The sequence below is a fragment of the Aethalodelphis obliquidens genome, unplaced genomic scaffold, assembly GCF_003676395.1.
Source record: "Aethalodelphis obliquidens isolate GAN/ISIS:26980383/991018 unplaced genomic scaffold, ASM367639v1 scaffold61, whole genome shotgun sequence".
NCBI lineage: Eukaryota > Metazoa > Chordata > Mammalia > Artiodactyla > Delphinidae > Aethalodelphis > Aethalodelphis obliquidens.
Window position 1 is genome coordinate 3,139,329 of NW_020838005.1, and position 25,302 is coordinate 3,164,630.

Genomic DNA, 25,302 nt, shown 5'->3' on the forward strand with positions numbered 1-25,302 from the left:
GGACACGGGTTCGTGCCCCGGTCTGGGAAGATCCCACATGCCGCGGAGCGGCTGGGCCCGTGAGCCATGGCCACTGAGCCTGCGCGTCCGGAGCCTGTGCTGCGCAACGGGAGAGGCCACAACAGTGAGAGGCCCGCGTACCGCAAAAAAAAAAAAAAAAATTGTATCTCATAATTTTCACTTGCCTTTGTCTGAGTGCTAGTGGATGGAGCACATTTTCATATAGTTACTGGTCATGTATAGAGTTTCTTTTGTGAACTGCCTTGTTTATAATCTTTACCCATTTTTCTGTGGGAATATGTGTCGTCTTCTTTTTGGTTTCTAAGAGTTGTTCATGTATTTGGGATACCACAACTCACCCTTCAACCCACTCCCATATGACTTCTACACCTGCTGAAACTCGTCAAGAGCATAACGTTTTCCAAGGAGTAGATTCAATGGACCCTTTCCTGTCATTATCTTACCCTATAACCCAGTGGTTTATGACGGTGCCCATGGTAGTGTGTTTGAGGACAATTTGGGCAAGTAGAGGGAAAAACGTGACCAGTAGATGGCAGTAGCACACAATGAGCTTTTGCGGGCGGACAAGTTGCTAGAGAGGGGAAGTCCCTCCCAGCAGGAGCCCTTCCCGGGACCGAGGTGTGGGCTGCCACCAGAAGGGAAAAAGGGCGAGGGAACTCGTAGGGAGAGAGGGGCGTCATACACGGTGCGGGTAGGGGTTTATCATTCTAGGTAATGTTGCTCAGTAGCCCAGTGTGTGTCTGCATCAAAGCCTCAGAAGGGCGGCACCACTTTGGAGTCTTTTATAGACGCAAGGTTTTCAAAATCTATTGCTAGCAGATGTTGGGTGAGGTTTTTCAGGATATGCAAAGCAGGCAGGCTTCAAATGGCTAAAAATAAGCTTACTGGGGCTATACTTAAAGCTATTGGATGTATGAGAATTTGAGTTTGGTGCTGGCGGGCTTTGAGCCAACCCTCCCAGTGTACTGTGTAGAAATAAATAATATAGGGGCCAAGATACAGGGACCACCTTGAACCCATTTATTTAATACTCTCTTATTTGAGGCACTCTTCTGATTTCTGTGTTGCTACACTCCCCTGGTTTTCCTCCTAATCACCAGCCTCCCTCTCAGTCCTCTTTGCTAACTCACACTCTTCTATCTGTCCTCTAAATCAGCCCTTCTCAAGCACTGATTTTACATTCTTAAAAGGTGCGCTTACGTTCTTAAAAATTATTATTATTATTATTATTATTATTATTATTATTATTTTGGCTGTGTTAGGTCTTCATTTCTGTGTGTGGGCTTTTTCTAGTTGCGGCGAGCAGGGGCTACTCTTCATTGGGTGTGTAGGCTTCTCATTGTGGTGGCTTCTCCTGTTGCAGAGCGCGGGCTTCAGTAGTTGCAGCACGTGGGCTCAGTAGTTGTGGTGCACAGGCTTAGTTGCTCCGTGGCATGTGGGATCTTCCCGGCCCAGGGATAGAACCCATGTCTCCTGCATTGGCAGGCGGATTCTTAACCACTGCGCCACCAGGGAAGTCCCCTTAAAAATTATTGATGACCCTAAAGAACGTTTGTTTATGTAGATTGTAGCTCTCTATATTTACCATGTTCGAAATTAAAGCTGGGGATTTAAAAACATTTATTAATTCATTTAAAAATAGCAATAATAAACTTATTATCAGTTAGCATAAATAACATGTTTTACATGAAACAAGTGACTCAAAGAACCTTCTGATATGTCAGTTTCATTTTCTTCATCATCTTTAAATGTAGACAATATGGCTATGTGGTTAGAAATTGAGTCTTCTAATCTTTTTTTAGAGCTAACAACCCATCTGTAAATATAATAAAAGTATTATAAATAAACATTCTTTTATTTTAGAATAAAATATTATTCTAAATAATAACAGTTTGAGATAAAATTTAGAAAATAGTTAAAAAAATTTTAAACATTATTGCAAAACAAGCAACGAAGTGTACTTAGTTCTAGTTAAGTTTCCACATAGGCTCAAGAAAACTTTGGGATTTCAAAATAACTCTTTATAGAATGATGATGAGACTACAGAGATTACAGCATGCATAACTTATGATAGCTTCGGAGTAGAAGCCCTGAGAAGAGAGTTAATCTCTGAAAACACACAAATTTATAATGTAAATCTACTACTATATAAAATTCTGCATGTGATTATCCCGTTTTTTTCTGCACCATTTTTTGAAGAAATTATTCTCACCCTATTGAGTATTCTTGGCTCCCTTGTCAAGTATTAGTTGATCATATATCTGAGGATTTATTTCCAGGCTCTAGATTCTGTTCCACTGGTCTGTTTTTAATGCCAGCACCATACTGTTTTGATTACTATAACTTTGTAATATAGTTTGAAGTCAGGAAGTGTGATACCTCCAGCTTTGTTCTTCTTTCTCAGGATTGGTTTGGACATTTGGGGTCTTTTGTCATTCCATACGAATTTTAGAATTTTTTTTCTATTTATGTGAAAAATACCATTGGAATTTTCATAGGTATTACATTGAATCTGTAGATGGCTTTGGGTAGTATGGACATTTTATTTGTTTTAATTTTTTATTAAATTTTTTTTTAATAAGGACATTTTAACAATATTAATTCTTCCAATCTGTGAACACAGGATATCTTTCCATTTGTATCTTCTTCAATTTCTTTCACCAAAGTCATACAGTTTTTAGTGTACAGATCTTTCACCTCCTTGGTTAAATTTATTCCTAAGTATTTTATTGAATGGAATTGTTTTCTTTATTTCTTTTTCAGATAATTCTTTGTTGGTGTACAGAAATACAACTAATTTTTGTATGTTGATGTTGTATCCTGCAACTTTACTGAATTCCTTTATAAGTTATAATAGTTTTTTGGATTATTATAGGATTTTTTAAATATAAGATCATATCATCTACAAACAGATACAATTTTACTTGTTCTTTTCCAATTTAGAGCCTTTCATTACTTTTTTTCTTGACTAAATGCTCTGTATAGGTCTTCCAGTGCTAGGAGGTATTGAGTATGATGTTAGTTGTGGACTTGTCATAAAAGGCCTTTATTATGTTGAGGTATGGCATCCTTCTATATCTAATTTGAGAGTTTTTATCATGAAAGGATGCTGTATTTTGTCAAAAGCTTTTTCTGCATATATTGAGATGATCATATGGTTTTTAACCTTTCATTTTGTTAATGTGGTGTATCACATTGATTGAGTTACAGATGTTAAACCATCCTTGCATTCCTCAAATAAATCCCACTCGAACACGGTGTGAGAGTCTTTTAATGTGTTGTTGAATTCAGTTTGTTAATATTTTTTTGAGAACTTTTGCATCTATGTTAATCAGGAATATTGGCCTGTAGTTTTCTTTTCTTATAGTGTCGTTAAATGGCTTGTTATCAGGGTAATGGTGGCCTTGTAAAATAAATTTAGGAGTGTTCTTTCCTCTTCAGTTTTTTGGAAGAGTTTGAGAACTGGTGTTAATTCTTCTTTAAATGTTTGATAGAATTCACCATGGAAAACATCTGCCCTGGGCTTTTTGTTGTTGTTTTTGACTACTGATTCAATTGTCTCACTCATTGGTCTGTTCAGATTTTATATTTCTTCATGATTCAGTCTTGGTAGGTTCTTTGTTTTTAGGAATTTATCCATTTTTTCTAGGTTGTTCAGTTTATTGACTTAAAATTGTTCATAGTAGTCTCTCATGATCTTTTTTAAAAAATAAATTTATTTATTTATTTTTGGCTGCGTTGGGTCTTCATTGCTGCACACAGGCACAAGCAGGGGCTACTCTTCATTGTGGTGCGCAGGCTTCTCATTGCGGTGGCTTCTCTTGTTGAGGAGCACGGGCTCTAGGCGCGCAAGCTTCAGTAGTTGTGGCTCGTGGGCTCTAGAGCACAGGCTCAGGAGTTGTGTCTCATGGGCTGTACAGTGCAGACTCAGTAGTTGTGGCGCACAGGCTTAGTTGCTCCGTGGCATGTGGGATCTTCCCGGACCAGGGCTCGGACCCATGTCCCCTGCATTGGCAGGCGGATTGTTAACCACTGCACCACCAGGGAAGTCCCTCTCATGATCTTTTGTACCTATATGGTGTCAGTTGTCATGTTTACTCTTTAATTCATGGTTTTATTTGTTTGAATTCTCTCTCTTTTTCACTGAGTTTCCTGAACTAAGGGTTTGTCAGTTTTGTATATCTTTTCAAAAAACCAGGTCTTAGTTTTGTTGATTTTTCTATTGGTTTTCTGGTCTCTATTTCATTTATTTCTGCACTGATATTTGTATTTCCTTCCTTCTGCTAACTTTGGGCTTAGTTTGTTCTTCTATTTTTAGTTCCTGAAGGTATAAAGTTAGGATGTTTATGATTTTTTTTTAATGCAGGTGTTTATTGCTATAAACTTCCCTTTTGAACTGCTTTTCTACATCCTGTAATTTTGGTATGCTGTGTTTCCATTTTCATTTGTTTCAAGATATTTCAAATTTTCCCTTTTAATTTCTTCTTGGAGCCATTGGTTGTTCAAGGGGTGTGTTGTTTAATTTCACATATTTATGAAGTTTACAGTTTTCTTCGGGTTATTGATTTCTAGTTTCATACCATTGTGGTTGGAGAAGATACTTGGCATGATTTCAGTCTTCTTAATTTGTTAAGACTTTTTTGTAACTATCATATGAACTATCTTGGAGAATGTTCCATATCTGCTTGAGAAAAACATGTATTCCTCTGCCACTGGATGGAATGTTCTATATGTGTCTGTTAGGTCTATTTGGTCTCAAGTGTAGTTCAAATCCAACATTTTCTTGTTGCTTTTGAGTGGATGATCTATCCATTGTTGAAAGTGAGATATTGAAGTCCCCTAATATTATTGTATTCTTGTCTATTTCTCCCTTCAGATGTGTTAGTATTGTATTTGCTTAATATATTTAGGTGCTCCAATGTTGGCTGCACATATATTTACAATTATATCCTTTTGATGAATTGATCCCTTTATCATTATATAATGACCTAGCAGGAGGGTGAAGAATTTATTAGAGGTGAGATAAGTCTGGTGGCAAAATGACTAAAAGGGATTAAGGAGCAGCAGCCAGAGGAATAGGATGAATTGCAAGCAAGAGTGGTAGCACGGTAGATAGAGCACTGATAGAGCCATCTAGAGCTGGAGGTGAGTCAATTATTTTGTTCTGGGCCTCAGTATAATGAATCTACTAGCTCTGGAGCCAATAAGAAAAATATAGACAACCCTTATTCCATAGCATCATTCGGATTAACCAAGAGGATTGTAGACATACAGCGCCTGGTATTAGCAGATGCTTAATCGATGGCCTATTATGTTAATCAATATCAAAAAAAGTTAAGTTAGAGAAGGGAGGGAAGGAAATTTCAGAAGGTGCAGGATGGTCAATAGTGTCTAATGCAGAATAAAATAAAGTAGGATGAAGCCTGAAAGGACCCACTGGTTGTCTGTTAGTTGCTGGGTCTTTGTGGGAGCAGTCTTGGTGGAGGGTGGGTGGCAGCTGCTGTGTGCTGTGAGGTTGGGGAGAGCGGGAGTGAGGTGGTGGGGGTAGGTGAGGGGATCACATTTGGGTATCCTTAAGAAAGACAGGAAGTTTGCTAGGGAGGCAGGCACAGGGAGGATCCTTGTGTGTTTGTAAGTTCATCTGCTTTTTGTAAGATGGGGAACCCTGATTGTATGTATTTGCGTAGTGAGAGGAAGGCCCCAGTAGGAGGGCAGGACTGATAGAGAGTGGGGAGTGGTTCCCTGATAAGGAGGGAGGGACTGGCTTCAAGCAGAGGTAAATGTGGGGATGATCACATTGCTTGGGGATGATCAGCGCTTTCTCTTGCAGCTGGGAAGAGACTATGTGAACCCAGGGATAAGGCTGAAGGTGAAGAGAGGCACTTGAGGGAATTTGTCCCTGGTGGGCTCAATCTTCAGACAAAAGGGGTGGGAAAGATGTCTTCCAAGGGCATATGAGGTCAGAGTGGACTTCAGGAGAGGAGTGAGTTTTGGAAAAAGCATTTTTTATTGAGATATAATTCACATACCATAAAAATTTTACCCCTTTAAAGAATGCAATTCAGTGGTTTAAGTTTATTCACAAATTGTGCAACCATCTACCTTCAAAACATTTTTATCATTCCCCAGAGACACCCATTAAGTAGTTACTCTCTATTTCTTCCACCCCCAGCCCCTGGAAACCATGAATTTGCTTTCTGTCTCTATTGATTTGCCTATTCTGGACCTTTCATATAAATGGAATCATACAATGTATGGCCCTTTGTGACTGGCTTCCTTCCCTTAGTTTTATGGACTTCACTTAGTTTTGTGTCCACTCAAAATTCATATGTTGAATTCCTAATCCCTACTGGAATGGTATTAGGAGGTGGAGCCTTTGAGAGGTAATTAGTTTATGAGGGTGGAGCTCTCATGATGGGATTAGTGCCCTTCTAAAAAGAGAAGAAGAGCTAGTCCTCTCTCTCTCTCTCTCTCTCTCTCTCTCTCTCTCTCTGCCATGTGAGGGTACGATGAGTAGATTGCTATCTGTAAACCAGGAAGAGAACTCTCACCGAAACCCGACCATGCTGACATCCTGATCTTGGACTCCAGAACTGTGAGAAATGAATGATGCTTAAGCCACCCAGTCTATGGCGTTTTGGTATAGCAGCCGGAACTTGCATAATATTTTCAAAGTTCACCCACATGTAATATGTATTAGTACTTCACTCCCTTTTTTCGGGGCTAAATGATAGTTCATTGTATGGATATAGTACTTTTTCATCAGTTGACAGGAATTTGGATTGTTTTCATTTTTTGGGTATTATGAAAAATGCTGCTATGAATATTCATGTATAAGTTTTTGTATGGACATATGTTTTCAGCTCTCTTAAATATATATCTAACAGTTGAATTCCTGGATCATATGGTAACTCTATGTTTAACTTTTTAAGGACCTGCCAAACTGTTTTCCACAGTGGCTGCACCATTTTACAATCCCACCAGCAGTATATGAGGGGTTCCAATTTTTACACATACTCGATAACACTTTTTTTAGTGGTTTTGATTATAGCTATCCTGCTGGATATGAAGTGGTATCTCACCATGCTTTTGATTTGCGTTTCCCTCATGACTAATGATGTTGAGCATCTTTCCATGTGCTTATTGGCCATTGGTATATCTTCTTTGGAGAAATATCTATTCAACTCCCTTGTCCATTTTTTAGCCAGGTTGTTTGTCTTTTTATTGTTGAGTTTAGGAGTTTTTTTTAATATATTCTGGATACTAGCCATTTATCAGCTACATGATTTGCAAATATTTTCTCCCATTCTGTGGGTTGTCTTTTCACTTCCTGGATGGTGTCCTTTGATGCATAAAAGCTTTAAATTTTGATGAAGTCCGATTTATCTATCTTTTCTTCTGTTGCTTGAGCTTTTGGTGTCATGTCTAAGAAACCAACTTCCTAATCTGAGGGCACAAATATCTACCCCTATCTTTTCTTCTTAGCGTTTTATAGTTTTATCTCTTCCATTTAGGTCTTTGATCTGTTTTGAGTTCATTTTTGTATACGTAAATATGCATGTGGACCTCAGGGTGACCTAAGTCTAATTGACAGGAGTTTACAATCTGCTGATTGCACTTATTTCTCACCAGAAAGGAAGGAAATTCCATTAATTATATGATGAGTTTTCATGGGGCCTCCAGGTCTAAAGAGGAATTTGAATTTGAACTGGGGTCTCGCAGAGGAGAGGAAAGAGCAGTTGTCCGTGGTAATTAACACACCTTATATAATCCCATAGCTGTCGGATCAATTTTTTCACTCTCTGCCCGCCCACGGTAACCTTCAAGGAAGCAAGGCGGGCAAACGAGAAGAGAAAGGTCCATCCAGGAGTTTGTCACTAAGCGTGTCTGAGGCGACATGCTCATAGGCTGTCAGGGTGGGGGTATTCTGTCAGCCTCTCGCAGACTTAATCCACCCCTCCCGCTTTCCTGAAGGGCTTGCCTCCTTGGTGCCCATTTCACCACATCCTTCTGATTCTCTCTGGCCACTCCTTTTTCGTTCTCACCGGCAGATTTTTTTTTTTTAATTGAATTAGAAATAGCAGAACTGGCCCCTCTTCTTCCCATCAACCTCACCTTCTCCCCAGGTGGTCTCATGGTGTCCTCTGGCTTTAATGACTATCTTGGTCCATTCAGGCTGCTATGACAGGATACCATAGACTGGGTAGCTTATAAACAACCAAAACTTATTTCTCACAGTCCTGGAGGCTGGGAAGTCCAAGATCAACATGCGGCAGATTCCATGTGGTGTCTGATGAGAACCTGCTTCCTGGTTCATAGGCAACCGTCTTCTCACTGTGTCCTCACATGGTAGAAGGGTGAGGGATCTCTCTGAGGCCTCTTTTATAAGGGCACTAATCCCATTCAGGAAGGCTCTCATGATGTAATAACCTCCCAAAGGCCTCACCTCCTAATATCGTCACCTTAGGGATTAGGTTTCAATACATGAATTTTGAGAGGAAAAAACATTCAAAATGTAGCAATTAGCATCCATGACTAATGGCTCCTAAATTAAAATCATAAGGCCTGACTTCTCACCTGAGTGCTTTATTTTCACTTGGATGTCTTAAACACATCTCAAATGACCGCGCCTCAAATGGAAATCTTCCTCCCCCCCCCAAATAGAAATCTTGACCAGCTCCCACATTCTCACACCCCCATGTCACCCTGCTTCTCCCGTGATCTTCCCGATATCAATCAATAGGACCATCATTCACCTAGAATCAGGCCTCAGATCTAGGGTTCACATTTGAGATGTATATACATATATATATTTCTTTTTCCCCCCTTTTTTTGGCCATGCAGCTTGTGGGATCTTATTTCCCTGACCAGGGATCGACCCCGGGCCCTCAGCAGTGAAAGCAAAGAGTCTTAACCACCGGACCACTAGGGAATTCCCACATGATATTTTCCTTGCCCTTAACTCCTATCCAATCTGTGGGTGACTGCTGCTGACAGTAGCAACAAGAGTGGGTATGAGGAGGTAAGTGGTCAGACTCTGGCCAGACAGCAGATGCTAGATTCCTGGCTCTGCCATTTACCGGTTTTGTGTCCTGGAGGAAGTTCCTTAATCTCTGTCTGTTTCCACCCTACTTCACAGGGGTTTTGTGAGTATTAAATATAAGTATTATGAGGATTAACCTGAGCTAATACATGTAAAGTACTCAGAACGATGCCTGGCTAAGTAATTACTAAAAAAGTGGTAACTGTTAATATTACCTCCAAAGTCAATGACATATATGTCCATTTCTCTCAGTGCTAGCTGCCCCACCATAGTCTCAGCTACGATCAACTCTCCCCTTCTTATGGATTGCCTCCCAACAATCCTTTCACCTCTGAAGCTAGAATAATACAGAAAGTATGAATCAGATTTTGTTGCTCCCTAAGACTTTTCAATGGTTTCCTTACAAACATAGAATAAAATCCAAATTTATTTCTATGGTCTAGAAATTTCTCTATATGTGGCCCCTACCTATTGATTTAACTTCAGTTGTACAAGGTAGATATTGCTGTGTAACAAACTACCCCAAAATGGAGTGGCAAAAAACAACAATAGCAATTGTTTTTGTTTTTGTTTTGTTTTTGTTTTTGGCTTCACTGCGCAGCATGTGACATCTTTGTACCCCGACCAGGGACTGAACTTGTGTCCTCGGCAGTGAAAGCACAGAGTTCTAACCGCTAGACTTCCAGGGAATTCCCCAACATTAGTTTTATTATGCTCATGGATTCTGTGGGTCAGAAATTTGGATACAATAGAGCAGGAATATATTGTTTCTGCTCTACAATGTCTGGGGATTCATTTGGGGAAACTTGAATGGCTTTGGGTGACTTGAACAAAGGGATAGCAGCTTCTGGAGACTTCTACATTCATGTGTCTGGCACCTTGGCAACGACGGCAGAAAAGCCACGCTCAGCAGGGACTGTCCATTGAAATTCCTGTGTTGGCCTCTCCATGGCTTGAGCTTCTTTACATCATGATGGCCGCAGGGTAGTGGGTTTCTTACATGGTGGCTCAGAACTCAGGACATGGTATATGATGAGCTATACTTGGAAGGCAAATGGCATCTCTTCTCACATACTTGTTGGTCAAAGCAGTCACAGTCCCACCCAAATTCAAGGGGAGGGCACACAGACGCCACCCGTAAGAGGAGGATGTGGAAGAACTGCGGAAATGTTTGTTTTTATACTGCCACACTCACCTCTGTCTTTCTTGATCACAGTTCTCCAGTCAGACCAGACTCCTTTCTGTCCTAAAAACATACCACCTAATCCTAACCTCAGAGCTTTTCCATCTTTTTGTTCTCTCTGATGTGAACTCTCTTCTTATCTTAGTCCAGAGATAGACTGAGTCTTCACTGTCGAGTCACAGAATGAGTCTGAAGCTTTGCTGCCAGAGATGAAGCCCTCAATTCAGTTCCCAGGCACCACATTCTGACTTCTGCCTGTGGAGTCTGTTCCAACCTCTGCTGCCTGAGGCTAAGTCCAGAATTTTCCCTCCAGAGGCAAAGACCTGATGTTTGCCTTTGTGACTAAATCTCCACTCAGGTGTCAACTCCCCAGAAAGCCCTTCCTAGACCGCTGCATCTAAAGGGCCTCTCCATCTTTCTATCCTCTGTTTACTGCATTGATAGTCCTTACCACAATCTGTAGTTTTCTTGCGTATTTGTTTCTTTACCTGTTTGTAGAATGTAACTTCCGTAAGTAGAGGAATACGTTTTTTTCATTACTGTATCTTTTGGCACATAGGAGGCACTTAATATACCCTTGTTGAATGAATGAATGAAGGCTGGGAGGGGTCGGAAGTGAAGATTTGGAAGTCACAAACATTTAAGTGGTTATTGAAACCATGGCAGAGAAAGAGGCTCAGGAGATACCGTCAGGGATCATTGGTATTTACGATGGCGTAAGAGGAACCCACAATGAACATTTAGAAAGAAAGGCCATCAAGAGAGCCAGGAGAAAGATGTCAAGGGAGGAAGGGAGGGGAATTTGAAGAAAAATGGTAGAGGGAATAATGTTAGGTACCACAGGGAGGCTAATTTAGATGAAGACTGCAAAATGTTCCTTAGGTTTATCAAGGAGGGGGCTTGTTGCCAGAGCTCTTTCAGTGGAATCGGGAAGAAGCCACGTTATAGTGGCTGAGAAGCAAATGGGAGTTGAAGTTGAGGAAATGGTGACCATGCCACTTAACAGTGAGGGGAGATCAATGACGAGGAAATAGCTGATGAGGAGCACACAGCCAAGCGTGGGGGTGGGGTGTCGCGAAAGGATGAAAGATGTTTCCAAGCTGAAGGGAGTGACCAGTAGAGAGAAAGAGATGGAGATCCAGGAGGGAGGGAGACAGCATGGATTCAGGAATAATCCTGGAACAGGCTGACCTCTTCCAGTGAGACCATGGGGAAGGGGAAGAGATGGGCGTGCACGATTCTCTCCCAGGAACACTCATTCCATTTGTAATTCTTTGTTCGGCATCTGCCTTGCCAGCTGGACTGTGAGTTCCATGAGGGCAGGTTTGAGTGTGGCCCGAGAAGATGGTAAAGGTCATGACAGCTGCTGAGATACGTGAGGGGGTGACCAAGGCAAGGACAAGTGCAAGTGGGGGCTCTTCTGGGATTATCTGTCCCAATCTTTAAGGCAGTGGGAGTTTTCTCTGCCTTCCTTCCCCTGCATCGGTGCAGGAATATTGACTTTTAGGGTTGCTCCAGGACAGGAAGTTTGCAGGGTAAGAGGAATAGAAGGATGCTGCTGCTGAGAGCTGTTCGCGTGATGGACCGTGGAGTCCAGCTTGGAAGGAAGAAGGTGATTCAGCTATTGATGTTGTGGTGGGGATGAGGGCTCATGTAGCCCTGAGAGGCAATGGCTGAAGATAAGGGCAAGCCAAGGTTGCTGGGATCAAGAAGGTGCATGAACTGAGGGGTGTGTGTGTGTGTGTGTGTGTGTGTTTCACACAAATTTTAAATCCAAATAGGATTATGATAGGAGTTGCGATAGAAAGAATATTGCTGCTCTAACAAATAGACTCCAATATGTATAATGGCTCAAGCAGAAGAGGAGTTTATTTCTGTATCATGTAATAGTTCAAGGTGTGTGTTCTTCATCTGCAGGCAAGGATGGACACAGGGTTCCTGCTGCATGCAGTGAATTGGAGACTAGGGCTGCTGATGGCTCTACCACCTAGAACACATAGCTCCCAAGGTTGTCTGGGGGACCATCATCCCAGTCAGCTAGAAGGAGGAAAGAGCTTGCAGGAGCATAGAGGGAGTTCTCTGTATCTCAAGGATACAACCATAGTTGTCAGCCAACCACGTTCAGTTGGCTAGAAACTCTGTCTTATCTAGTTGCGGAGGATAATGATAAATGTAGTCCAGGTGTGTGTCCTAGAACAGGGGTCCCCAACCCCCAGGCCATGGACCAGTACCGGTCCACACAGCAGGAGGTGAGCTGTGGGCAAGCGAGCGAAGCTTCATCTGTATTTACAGCCACTCCCCATCGCTCGCATTATCGCCTGAGCTCCGCTTCCTAACAGATCAGCGACGGCCTCAGATTCTTACAGGAGCGCGAACCCTACCGTGAACTGCGCATGCGAGGGATCTAGGTCGCACGCTCCTTATGAGACTTTAATGCCTGATGATCTGAGATGGAGATGAGTCGGTGATGCTAGAGCTGGGGAGCGGCCGCAAATACACATTATCATCAGCAGAGAGGTTTGCCTGCACAGAGGCCATAATGAATCAATTGCTTGCAGACTCATATCAACACCCTATCCGTGAGTGGCAAGTGAAAACAAGCTCAGGTTTCCCACCGATTCTGCATTATGGTGAGTTGTACAATGATTTTAGTATATATTACAATGTAATAGTAACAGAAATAAAGTGCACAATAAATGTAATGTGCTTGAATCATCCCGAAGCCATCCCCCCCCCCCGGCCACCCCTGTTCCGTGGAAAAATTGTCTTCTAGGAAACCGGTCCCTGGTGCCAAAAAGGTTGGGGACCGCTGTCTTAGAAGGAGAAGGAACATGGATTTCCTCAACAGCTGGCGGCCTCTGACACATTGCAGTGCCACAGAGAGAAAGACCGATCCAGTGGCTTACATCCTGAATAAATGTGAGAGAGGTCTGGAAACAGAGATGCACAGGGCACTGGGTGCACTGGGGTGGGGCTTTTGCAACGTGATGAGAGAGTGATGGTCTGGAAGTGACATTGTGGGGAGGACAGACGGTGTTCAAAGGAGTCAGATTGATTGATCTGGATTTGAATGCTGGGTATGTTACTTTCTAGCTGTCTGACCTTGACCCAGTCATTTGACTTATGTATTTAACTTCTTCCAGCCTTGGTCTCTCCATCTGTAAAATGGGAGCAATAGCACAGATTTCACAGTGGTAAATGGATAATGTAGGTGACAATTTCTTGGCGATGAGTAGCTGTTTCCTAAGTTATTTTTCTCCTTCTACTTACTTAAGGCTCATCAAAGTCACAGACAGAGGGAAAACTTTGTTCAAACAGTTGCCAGAGGTCTGTGGCTGGCTAGAGCCAAGTTTACCTGGATCCAGGTAGGTAGATGTGCCATGGTTATGAATGAGGAGGGTCTCGCGGTACATGAGGGACAGTAGCTGGAACTCAGCCTCAGTGTGAGGGAAATGGAAGGGGTGTGGCGAATTGCACGGAACACAGGGCCCCCTCCAGGGCAGCCGCTACCCTGCTCCAGCCACCTGTGTCACCTGGGGACAGACACTAGAGTTGCCTAGAGCTTCTGAAGGTAGAAGTGTGGCTTTTTCATACAAAGTGTCCTAATTTTTCAATGTTGGCTACAAATTCAAAATCAATTAAAATCACTGCGTAGTCAAACAAGATGTGTCTCTGGGCTGATCTAGCCCTGGGGCCACCAAGCTGCAACTCGTGGCGTATTCTGTGTCAATTAAGGCCAGTTATAAGCCCTGGTCTCCACATCTGTGCTGCCCACGGCAATAGCCGTAAGCACAAGAGGCTATTTGAATTGAAATTTAACTTAAATGAAGTAAAATGTAAAATTCCGTTTCTCAGTCGTACTAACCACATTCCTACTGCTCCATTAGGCATGGGCGGCGGCTAGCGGCTACTGTGTTGGACAGAGCAGGTATAGAACGTTCTCTCATTACAGAAAGTTCTTTTACAAAGCGCAGGGCTCTAGATGGAAGGGGCATGAAAGGCGATGTTGTGTCAGAAGTGGTTCCCTTTCTTAGACGTAGAAAGACATGCGGCTGTTTTATCTGCGCTGATTTGTTACGTGTTGTCACATAGCCAGGATGCGGGTCAGAGGAATGATTCGTGCAGTGTCATCTTGTCTCACGCTTCTCAGGGCTGTCCCTTTGGTGACTTATGGGGACTTGACAGTGTCAGATGGATGGAAAATCCCACCTCTCCACCCCGTTTCTAGCCACTCTACCCTGAGTGTAAGAGCTCCACCCCCTGCGTGAGGAGGAGTTTTATCTTAATACCCTTGAGGCAGAACTCTTGGTTCCTCCAGTGGGAAGGGACTATGGTCTGCACCAGGATGAATATGGAAGGTTGACTCTTAAACAGAGGTTGGCACTGGTGCTTAGATGAGCAGGTACCATCCGTCAAATGATTAGGCTACCTGTAGTCACTTTGCAGGCAAAATGGGTGGCAGTGGTGGCATTTGGAGGGAGATCTCTAGGATGCAAAGGCCAGTGGTTCATCAGTTAAGTACAGCCCTGGGATGGGATCTGAGACTAGGGTTCTGAGGAGTACCATCCTGTAGGTAGCAGGCAGCTATTCCAGGGGAGCTCCGCCGTTTTTCAGGAGGTCCTCCCATACCGATCATGCCAGCCCCTGGACCTCACCAGGCTGGGGTGCAGCCTGAAATCACCTGGAACCACTATATCTTCATGCTTTGATGGGAACCACAGCCTGTCATGTTCCAAGTGGCAGCATCTCTCTCAGCCATGAATTCGCTGGTTGGACTCAGACTGGTATGGGCAGACACAATTGCCACGGGAGAGCTACATGACGTTGCAATTTAAACAGGCCTGGAGGAAGCTGTCAGAAGGACCCTGCCACGGTCGGGGAAGGGAGAATCAGGCATTCAGTCAGGTGTTGCTGTCTGAGTTGCTGAAGGTCCGAAGGCGAAGAGAGGCTAAGTCACTTCCCTATTGTTCATGGTGAGGCAGAGGATGAGTTGGATCGTGGCCAGCTGTCCTGCTCATCGCTGTCGTTCGGAGGACCAAATTAACCTTCACAAGTCAGCGCGGAACACTTCCCGGGTTGTCCCAGTAGGAACCGCCGCTGAATATTAACCTAGGTAGGCTGCAACAGAGATGTAAGCCAGCTGCATTTTGGCCAATCGGCTGTGGATGTGCGTAGGCGGAGAGGGCGGCTTAAGCTGGCGATGGCCATGTGTCCTGATACTGCATGCTGTGTTTTGCATTATGACTTTGCAGCCTGACAACATATTTCGCTGCATGTTTGCTAGGAGAAATGACAATGGCCTTGATGTAGTCTTCTCCACGATTCTGCTTTTGAGGTCACCATATGAATACCCAGATCTGGCTTCCCCAGCAGATGAGGACTCAGGAACTGATCTGCACTGTGTCTCTCAGCTCTGGTCTTGACCCCAAAGGGGGGTGAAAGGGAAGACCTCAAACCAGTGGCTCCCCGGGGGTCATGAGTTTAGGATTCAGATCCCTGCGTTTCTGATGATAACCTTGATCGCCCACCAGATCATGACCACTTTTGGTTCTGTAGGCAAAATGGCCAAATGATTTGATATAGAAAAAAAAGAGAAAAAGAGGAAAGAAAAAAAAGTGGGAGGAGGCAGGATAAAGAACATATATCCCAATACTGGATTGAAAGAATATTTCACAAGGTGACTTGATCGTCCTGCCTTTGCCTATCTGAACTTCCCACATGCCAACCAAGAAGGATATTTGTCACACTGGAGGATGCCAGTGCTATAAAGAAGTTCTTTGTTCAAGCTATTCTATCCCATATCCATTAAGGAGAAGTGTCTGGAGATGCATCCACAGATTCTAGAAGTTTCTGCAACATGGAGAGTGTCTCCCAGAGAAGACCTAATCCATCTATGAATATAAGGTGGTACTGGTAGCAAGTTAGGGCACCCAGGCCTTAGTGACAGGTCCACAGACTCTTCTACTAGGAGAGAACGGTTGTCCTGAGTGCCCGTCGGTCCTCCTGGGAGCTCTCCCTAAATGGATGAGGCCTAGGACAGAGCCTGGTTATGAATTTTGTGCCTTAGAAGGTCGTTTTAGACTCAAGTTCCAGTGTAACTGTATTTTATAACTGGGACATTTGTTCAGGGAGCTTATTCATTTATTCATTTATCCGCCCTTTACCCACCAGTCCACCCATCCATCATCCATCATCCACCCATCTACCCACCCATCCATTCTTTCGGAATTTGTTGTGTGCTTATTGTCTGCAAGGCACTACAGTGGGTGCTGCAAAAAAGAAAGTGTCATCTCTGCCCTCAAAAAGCTTAGGAGAAGGAGGCAAAGTATAAAGAAATAGGTGCAGGAAACTGTTTCAGGTGCTTTGTTAGAAGTCTGCACAGGGCCCAACGCTGCATAACAGAGAGAGCGGTCAGCTCTACTTGGGGGCTCAGGAATGGCTGCACAGAGGAGGTACAGGAGTCAGAGAGGGGATGGGTGTGTTGGGGGAGATAGAGATGTGGGTACAGACACAGAGGCTACAAATAGCCCAACACCTTCGCGGAAAGCAAAGAGTTTGGTGTGGTTAGAGCACGGGGTGTGAACTAGGGCAGCAGAGAGAGCTAAGGAAGGCAAGAGAAGTAGGCAGAGTTGCATTATTCACAAAGCCTGGACACGATGCCAAGGGTTTTGGCCTTTAACACACAGGTATTGTGGAGCCATTCTAGCATTATAAGCAGAAGAGTAACATGGCCAGATGTGTGCATTTGAAAAAGTACTGGCTTCAGGACAGGATAAGGCCCAGAAGCAGGGTCCCAGTTAATTAGGCCTGTGATAGATGGTGACACCTCAGACGAAGGCAGTGGCCTGGGATGGAGAGGAGAGAGAAGGGGAGAGGAAGGGCACCGCCTCCCCCTCAGTCTCTTAGGCCACCAGGATTACTTTCTTCCTCTTTCAGCCCAGTCACTTTAAAGTGGCCATTTGACTAATTGAACTCCATGTCTCAATTCCCGAGGAGCAGAGGGGAACTCCTGAGCCGGGTCGACCAGTGCAGGCACTCCAGTTCTGCCCGCAGTTGGACTGCAGTGCCCCCGCACGAAGTCAGTGTTGCCCGTGGGTGTAGACTCTGGTCTAAAGGCCCACGTCCCCGATGGAGAGTCTGCTCACAGCACAGCTTCCGTTGGCCGTTTATCCTTCTCTGACTTCCTTGTCTGCTTGTGTCTAGTGAGGTCTCATTCTGTTTCTGGAGGGAGGCTGGATGTGCTCAGAAGTTGGAGTGCTCCATCTTTGGATGGGTGACACTCTGGGGGCACAGAGCCCCCAGCCCAGGCCTAAGGCAGAGGGGCACACTTTTCTGGAGACGGTCAAGCACCCGTGCATTGCCCGATGGCCTCGCCGTGCACAGCACTTCGTCGTAATGCAAGGAGGGGCCGTGCGTAGGGAGCTTGTGAGCTCACCTCCCAAATTCTCTTCGGTCTCCTTGGGCCGGTCCACAGTGGATAATAATCTCTGGCTAACCTGAAAACAAACATTGGGTGGGCTGGACAGAGAGGAAGGAAGAAGGGGGGAAAGGCAGACCGATCTGATTAAGGGGAAATTCCGCGTTTCTTGAAATCTTTACAATATCCAACTGGACTACTTCCAAGAATTCACAGACTGAGCTAATAAATCGCCCCAAAGAGGTCTCTAGGGAACCTATTTCAAAAAAATAGTCAAGAGGCATGGAGTGTTTTTGAATCAGTGAGTAGTTTTCAGTGTTGGAACATGGCTGGATTCTTTTAAGAGACTTAAACTCCTGAAATATTATTTACATTCCCTGGGAACAGAGTTCATCCTTTTTCTCGGCCCTTTTTGGAACTGACACAGCTTCTGAATCAAGGAGGGCCCAGACTGACGATGAGGATCCGCTGTGTTTTCTGGGTGTGGGTGAGTCCGAGCCTGAGGTGTGGGCTTGGAAAGAGGAACCTGACTGCAGTGCCCAAGACTGGCCTGCAGGTGGCGCTGAGAGTTAGGATGCTTTTGGAGGAGAGATTACTAGTGGGAGGGGAATCCGCTCGCTCTGTCATGGATAACTGAAAGCCAGCCCACAGGACTCAACCCAATGGGGCGAATTCTTGATATCTGGCATTTTAAAAACCTGGGGTTTACAGCAGGGAGGCAGAGGTGCTCACCTAGGCTGCGGGCTGGCTTAGCGGGGCCGGGTGGCAGGAGGATGCCTGCATGGGGTCGTTAGGAAGGCCGTGCCATCGGTTTGCTCATTCACCTTGTGTTTACTGAGTGTTGTGAGGTCTGTCCTGGGTGGGGTGGAGAGCAAGGTCACTTAGGGAGTTTGCAGTTGAGAGGGAGAAGCGAAATTCCCCAAGTAAACGAACACAAGAAAATACTTCCAACTTGTGATCATTGCTGCTGAGATGCTGCTGAGACAGGGCAGAGTGGCGACTATGTGGGCTGACTTCAGACAGGCTGGGCAGCAAGGAGCACCCTGAAGAGGGTATTGAAGAGTGAGGAGCAGCCGGCCCTGCCACGAATAGGAGAAGAGGAAACAGAAGGAGACCAGGGGGCTGCAGAGTGGGGAAGGGGAGGGAGCCCAGGAAGAGTCTGGGGAGGAGAAGGTGGCAGTGAGAGTTTGCATTTTATTTATGGAAGCAGCTGATCAAGCTCTTCCCCTGTCAGTCACATGTTAATCTATCATGTTTCCAAGGAGAGGAAAGTTGGGCCACCGAGAGAAACTGAATCCCGTTGAATGATGCGGAAAGAAAGAGATGGAGAATTAATCTGGGGACCGGGGAAGTGTCTAAGTGATGCACACGGGTCCTGATTGACTGATGGAAGTTCTCGGCGCCTCGAGTGGCAGCAAACGGGGTGAAGAAAGAGACCACAGGGACTTCCCTGGTGGTCCAGTGGTAAAGAATCCACCTTCCAATGCAGGGGACGCGAGTTCAAGCCCTGGTCGGGGAACTAAGACCCCATGTGCCACAGGGCAACTAAGCCCACGCACCACAATTACTGAGCCTGCGTCCCTCAACTAGAGAGCCCGCGTGCCGCAAACTGCAGAGCCCACGCGCCCTGGAGCCTGCGCACCACTAGAGAGAGAAAACCCGCACGCCACAACTAGAGAGAAGCCCTGGCGCCACAACTAGAGAGAAGCCTGTGTGCCACAACAAAGAGCCTGCGCCTCAAAGAAAGATCCCACATGCCTCAACGAAGATCCTGCCACTAAGACCCGATGCAGCCAAAAAAAAAGAAAAGAAAGAAAATAAATAAATAAAATTAATTAATAATTTAAAAAAAAGAATGATACTGAAGACCATCTCCACCCACCTCTTTCATGGCGGGTCCTGGTTTCTGCTAAACAAGCATTTTAATCATTCAAAGAACTAGCCCCTTGGGCTTGGGCTCACCACACAGACCTGGATTAGAATCCTGCTGTTGCTCTTGAAAGAGAGATTTCTTTGAGCTTTACTCTCCTGCCTGGAAAATAAGGATATGGAGACTTACCTAGTAAGATTTCGGGGAGGAGTGAATAAGATGTATTTAAAGCACCCAGTGCTGTACCTAGACTATGGTAGGTGCTCAATGAATGTCAATTTCCTCCTTGCTGACTGCATAACAGTGAAGACAGATAAGTAGAAAGATAGTGATGATGATATTAATCACTCTTTCATAAGGTGCTCGTACTGGGGGAAGAGCAGGACCATCGATGTACTTTGAGGAGGGGGAAGTCCCGGGTAGGGAGTGAGTCCTGCATTTTAGTTCATATTCTCCCAGCTCCCTCCTCTGTAAAAGGAGGGTAGTGGTGGTCTACAGGCCAGAGTTAGACTAGTTTAAAAACATTCTTGGGGGACTTCCCTGGTGGCGCAGTGGTTAAGAATCCGCCTGCCAATGCGCAGGGGACACGGGTTCGATCCCTGGTCTGGGAAGATCCCACATACCACGGAGCAACTAAGCCTGTGCGCCACAAATGCTGAAGCCCGCGCACCTAGAGCCTGTGCTCTGCAACAAGAGAAGCCACCACAATGAGAAGCCCGTGCGCCACAACAAAGACCCAATGCAGCCCCAAATAAAAAAATAAAAACATTCTTGGGCCTTATCTCTGGAGATTCTAATCAGCAGGTCTGAGCTGGGGCCCTGGATGATTCTGACACAGAGGCAAAATCACTCCAGGTGATTAAGACCCAGGAACACTGGAATAAGTGTCTCCAAGACCCTTTCGTAGTCCTGAGTCATCATCCATCACACTAGACAAGGACCAAGGGGACCAGAACCACTCTCCTCATTTGCCACCAGAGGGCGAGCGTGAGGCACGATGGCCAGAGCGAGATGCTGTCTGTCTCGGCTGTGACCGAAAGAGCCCAGGGAAAATCTGTAGTCCCACAGAGGGTGCTGTGCGAGACAGATAAGGCAGGGGTCATTTGGGAGGATTGTGTGCCAACTGGAGATAAGAGGAGAAAGCCAGCGTCTACTAGATGCTGTGAAGTGTACGCTTTCTTCTGTGCCTTGATGTCGGACAAGATTTGGACGATGAAACTTGCTACTTCGTGCAGTAAGGACTTCATCAGGACGCTTCAGAGCCCCAACTTCCAGTTCCAGCAAAATCAGCATCTGGGGCTTCCCTGGTGGCGCAGTGGTTGAGAGTCTGCCTGCCGATGCAGGGGACACGGGTTCGTGCCCCGGTCCGAGAGGATCCCACATGCCGCGGAGTGGCAAAAAAAAAAAAAAATCAGCATCTGGCTCAGAGGGCCAGTCACTCCCGACCCTCATCTGCCCCCACTCTGTCCCCCCCGGTAAAGGATGCACCCACTGGAAGAGGCAGTGGGCAGGCTTGGATCTATTGGTCCTTGGCTGTCCTTCTGCAGACTCTGCCCCTTCAGAGTTACATGCACAAAACAAAGGACCGTCATGGCCTGATTCCAGCTGCAGAGAAGCAGGCATCACTTCCCGTTTGGTGTCCTAGTCGATGCCCTTAGTTTTTGGCAAAGCAGAATTCCAGTCCTTTCTCTTTACCATCTCATTAATTTTACGTTCTGCAGCAGGCTGCATTGGAGGCCACAGCCCTTGGCGTCTGTACTGCAGCAAAGTGGGGACTTGAAATCTTCTCTTCTTTGCCAGCAGTTTATATTTGGACTTTCCCTGCTCGGTGACATCCTCTAGGTTCCACTTCCACAGAGGCCCAGGGGGCCACAGAAGCAGAAATGGTTACCCTTGCTCCCCAAAGGGGGAAGAAGAAACCAAGGGCAGTGGCAGGGCTGGTCTGGGACTGCTGCTGAGGGCGCTGAGGGACCGAAAGCAGCCCAGTCACCCCGGAGTGCCTGAGTGACAGTACCTCACCTCCCGCCCGCAGTTCCTGGCAGGTTGTAGCATGGGAACACCTCAAAAATCCTGACTGGACGTCATCACTCCATGCACCCCATCCTCCTTGAGCCCCTACGCTGTCGGGCCCCATATTAACGTAAGAGATGAGTAAGACTTTTGAGAGTTCCTAGACTCCACGAACTCAAACTTTACATGGAAGGAAAACCGTGCTCACCTGGTTATAGGTGAAGGTAGTAGTGTGTTGATGGAGGAATACGATAAATGGCATAATATGGGCACATGCAAGGAATAATGGGAGGGTGGAGAAAAGAACGATTGAAGAAATTGATGCTGAGAAAAAATGACTAGAGAGGCCTCGTCTGATGCTGGAGTTGTTTTAGGATTCGATGCTCTCTCCCCGTGCATTCTCAGTCTTGGTGGTACGTGGCAGTTTTGTTTCGCGGAGGCATAGCTTAAGATTCAGGTAGCTACACCTATGCGAGGAATAATAATAAGCTGCATTCTAACGAGGTCCTCATGCAGTTTCAGAGGACAGGAGTGGGCTGGCCAGGAAGGAGGCCCCAGCAAGGTGGCAGGGCTAAAAGAAAGGCCTGAGCTGGGGATGTTGCTGACAACCAAACTCACCTCCGTAGGGATGTGAGTCTTTTTTCTTGTAATAGCAATTACAGCATTTGTTTATGTACCAAAAGTTGAGGGTCCTGCCACAGATCAGGCAGTGTGCTGGTCACTGGAAAAAGAGGAATACAAGGCTCTTAGCTTCTGGGAGACATGCTTTGATAGAAGAAATGGACAAGTCATTACGATGCAACAGGATGTGTGTTACAGCAGAGGTGAATACAGGAGGCTGTGCTCGATGCTTTGGGGGGTGGATGGGTGCAGATGCACCCGGTGAGGAGGTGACATTTAAGCTCACTCTTATTTATTTATTGTTTTGGCCGCGCCGTGCTGCCTGTGGGATCTTAGTTCCCCAACCAGGAATTGAACCCACGCCTCCTACAACGGAAGTACAGAGTCTTCACCACCGGACCAACCGGAAGTCCCTCAGCTCGCGCTTAGAGGAAGTGTTGAGGGAGCCGGAAAAGGGAGCAGCATCCGCGGGCCTGGATTTGAGAAGGCACGCGGCCCGGAGGGCACTGCGTGTGTGTCTGCATGCACCCCCCTGAGCCTGGGTGTGGGGTCGTGGGTGCTGAGAGGTGGGAGATGAGGCTCCAGAGAGACTGTGGTCGGTCAGGTGCAGCCCTGGAGTAGAACTCACCCCTGCTGCTCATGGATCACGAGGCAAGTTCTCCCTTCCTCCAGATCACCAGGATGCCCGGGATAGAACCATTTCATTAACCCGCTGTTCATCACTTCTTGCTCTTTCTGGATGCTGGGGGAGGAGTATGGGAAGTGGGGAGGCAGGGGCTCTGGGAAGGGGTCATGAATGTGGACTAGGCCAGCTTATAATGCTTTAACTTTTTTTTTTTTTTGCGGTACGCGGGCCTCTCACTGTTGTGGCCTCTCCCGTTGCGGAGCACAGGCTCCAGACGCGCAGGCTCAGCGGCCATGGCTCACGGGGCCAGCCGCTCTGCGGCATGTGGGATCTTCCCAGACCGGGGCACGAACCCGCGTCCCCTGCATCGGCAGGCGGACTCTCAACCACTGCGCCACCAGGGAAGCCCATAATACTTTAACTTTTTAAAAATTCAGAAAAATCAATGCCCGAGAATCGGTTCATCTATATAGTTCAGGGACAATGATTTTTAACTTTACAGGCAATTGTCATTGAGTGTTTGCCTAAAGACAGTGTAAAAATACTGTATATTAACAAGTCAATCAATGCAGAGTGGGTGGAAAAGTCTCCCCCACGTCCTTTGCTTTTCTGCATTGCATTGAGTGGGAAGTATGCTAAAAAATGCAGATTGCTGACAGTTTTTTCCTTGGTCAGTTAAAACTATTTGGAATCTTCTATGTGCCAAATACTCTTAGGCTCTACTCAGAACAGACAAATCAGTTTACACCTTACATCTTTAGATATTTATGAGTGGTAATGTCAGTTATCTTGGACTAGGAACCTCATATGAATGGGTATAGAAACAGGCTGATACAAATAAGATGGACATAAAAGCTCCTGGGAGCAAAATATTCAAGGGCAAACTGATAACTAACAAGGTATAGTTAAAGCTGTTATGAGCAAGCAGTTCAGGAGCAGGAAGACAGAACAAGAATATAAACAAATAATGGAATTAGAGGTTATTTTGTTTTACATTCATTTGACTCATTATTTGTTTGCCAGGTAGTATTTTCCTTATGATTTAATAGGACACGCGTCCCCCTGCTGCCCTCTCCCCCGCCACTGCTAGTTGGAACCTACAGTGGGTTTTCTCGGGTAGGAGGGTGCATTCTATGCTTTCTCAGACTTGTGACTTTGACCCTTTTAGGGTGACACCAATACTTGCTGACTTCAACTCACTTGGCTCTTAGCACATCACGTAGTTGGAGAGGGAAGTGCTCCCTTTTTATTTTTAAGATGCACAGCTAATTGGAACTGGAATGAAATAACCAGCAGGGAAGCTTGCTGCAGGCCTCACAGCCCCTTTCTGGGACTTCAGAATTTACAGGAATAGGAATGAAAGGGTGCATTTTACACCTTCTGGAAGACAAATAACCATCCAAAGTGGCCAGATGCAGAAAGACTTTGAAACATGGGCCCATAGTAGCCTCAGGATTATTTTGCATTTATCTGGCTAATCTTTGCTGATCAGGTGTGAGCCAATTAGATTCTTTGTTTTTCTTTTTCATGGTTGCCTGAAGGCCTAGATTATGTAGGGATTCTATCTATTGTTTGATCTCAAGCAGAGAAGCCCAAAGCTGTGGGCCAGCCCAGATGTTTGTCATTGTACCTGTCTGGGCAGCTTTCCAAAGAGATGACCTTTGGTAGATTGCTCGGGATCAACTGGTCCAGCTTTTTCCTTCTACAGGGATTCTGAAGTAAGAGCATCAGAGCAGGACTTGGACAGAGGCAAGGGGTCCCAGCCGGCTCAGTTGCTAGCCCAAGAAGAGAGGCCTTAAAAGCTGCTGTAAGTGTGATAGGATCTCTGGCTGGGGAGTCAAGTCTCCCCGTGTTTTAAACTCAGATTCTTGGAGGTTCTCTCCATGACTCAGGATCCCTTGCTTTTCAGGATATAAGCTCGCCTTTTTTTCATTCCTCCTGCTTCTCCAGTTTATCTCCCGGCTTCCGGCCTCATTATGTGAAGTATGGGCCCGCCTATAGCAATGCAAATCCTTTGGGCCCTTAGGGCGCTGCAATCCCAACAGTTTCTCCTCAACAAAAGTGCAGGCAGCAGCGAAATGCACTCTCTCCATCATACCCCGAAATGGGTGTAGGTGAGCGTGACTGTTAAAGAGGAGACCCGGGCCCTAGATTGGGCCTTTTTCGGTCTCAACAGGCGGCTGCTGCTTCCCCCGCTGCCCCTAAGTTCCTTGCGACCCCAAGGCACAAAAGGACGTTTCAGGGCGGGGTTTCCATCCCCAGCAGCGGGCTACAGTCTTCCCCGGCTGCCTTCCTTCCCTACTCAGAGCAGTGAGGGCTTCGGACTTTCCTTTCCAGCTAGCTGCCAGGCCACTGATGCCCGAAGCCCGGCCTCCGGCTCCACTTCCTGTTTGCTGCCTCACCTCGGGCCCGCGCTCCTCTACCCCGGGGGAGCCCAGCCCGGCGCCGGCCGCCCGCAGGCCCGCGGCCAGCGGCCCCTCTCCGGGGCTGGGCGTGGCCGGCGCGGCCGGCG

At 45.9% G+C, this 25,302-nt stretch overlaps 1 protein-coding gene across 1 annotated transcript in view; it reads left to right on the top strand.

The window, feature by feature from the left end:
• DPYSL2 (dihydropyrimidinase like 2) overlaps nt 1-25,302 on the top strand; it is a 167,335-nt gene that overhangs the window by 67,154 nt on the left and 74,879 nt on the right. The gene's annotated exons all lie outside the window — the stretch shown is intronic.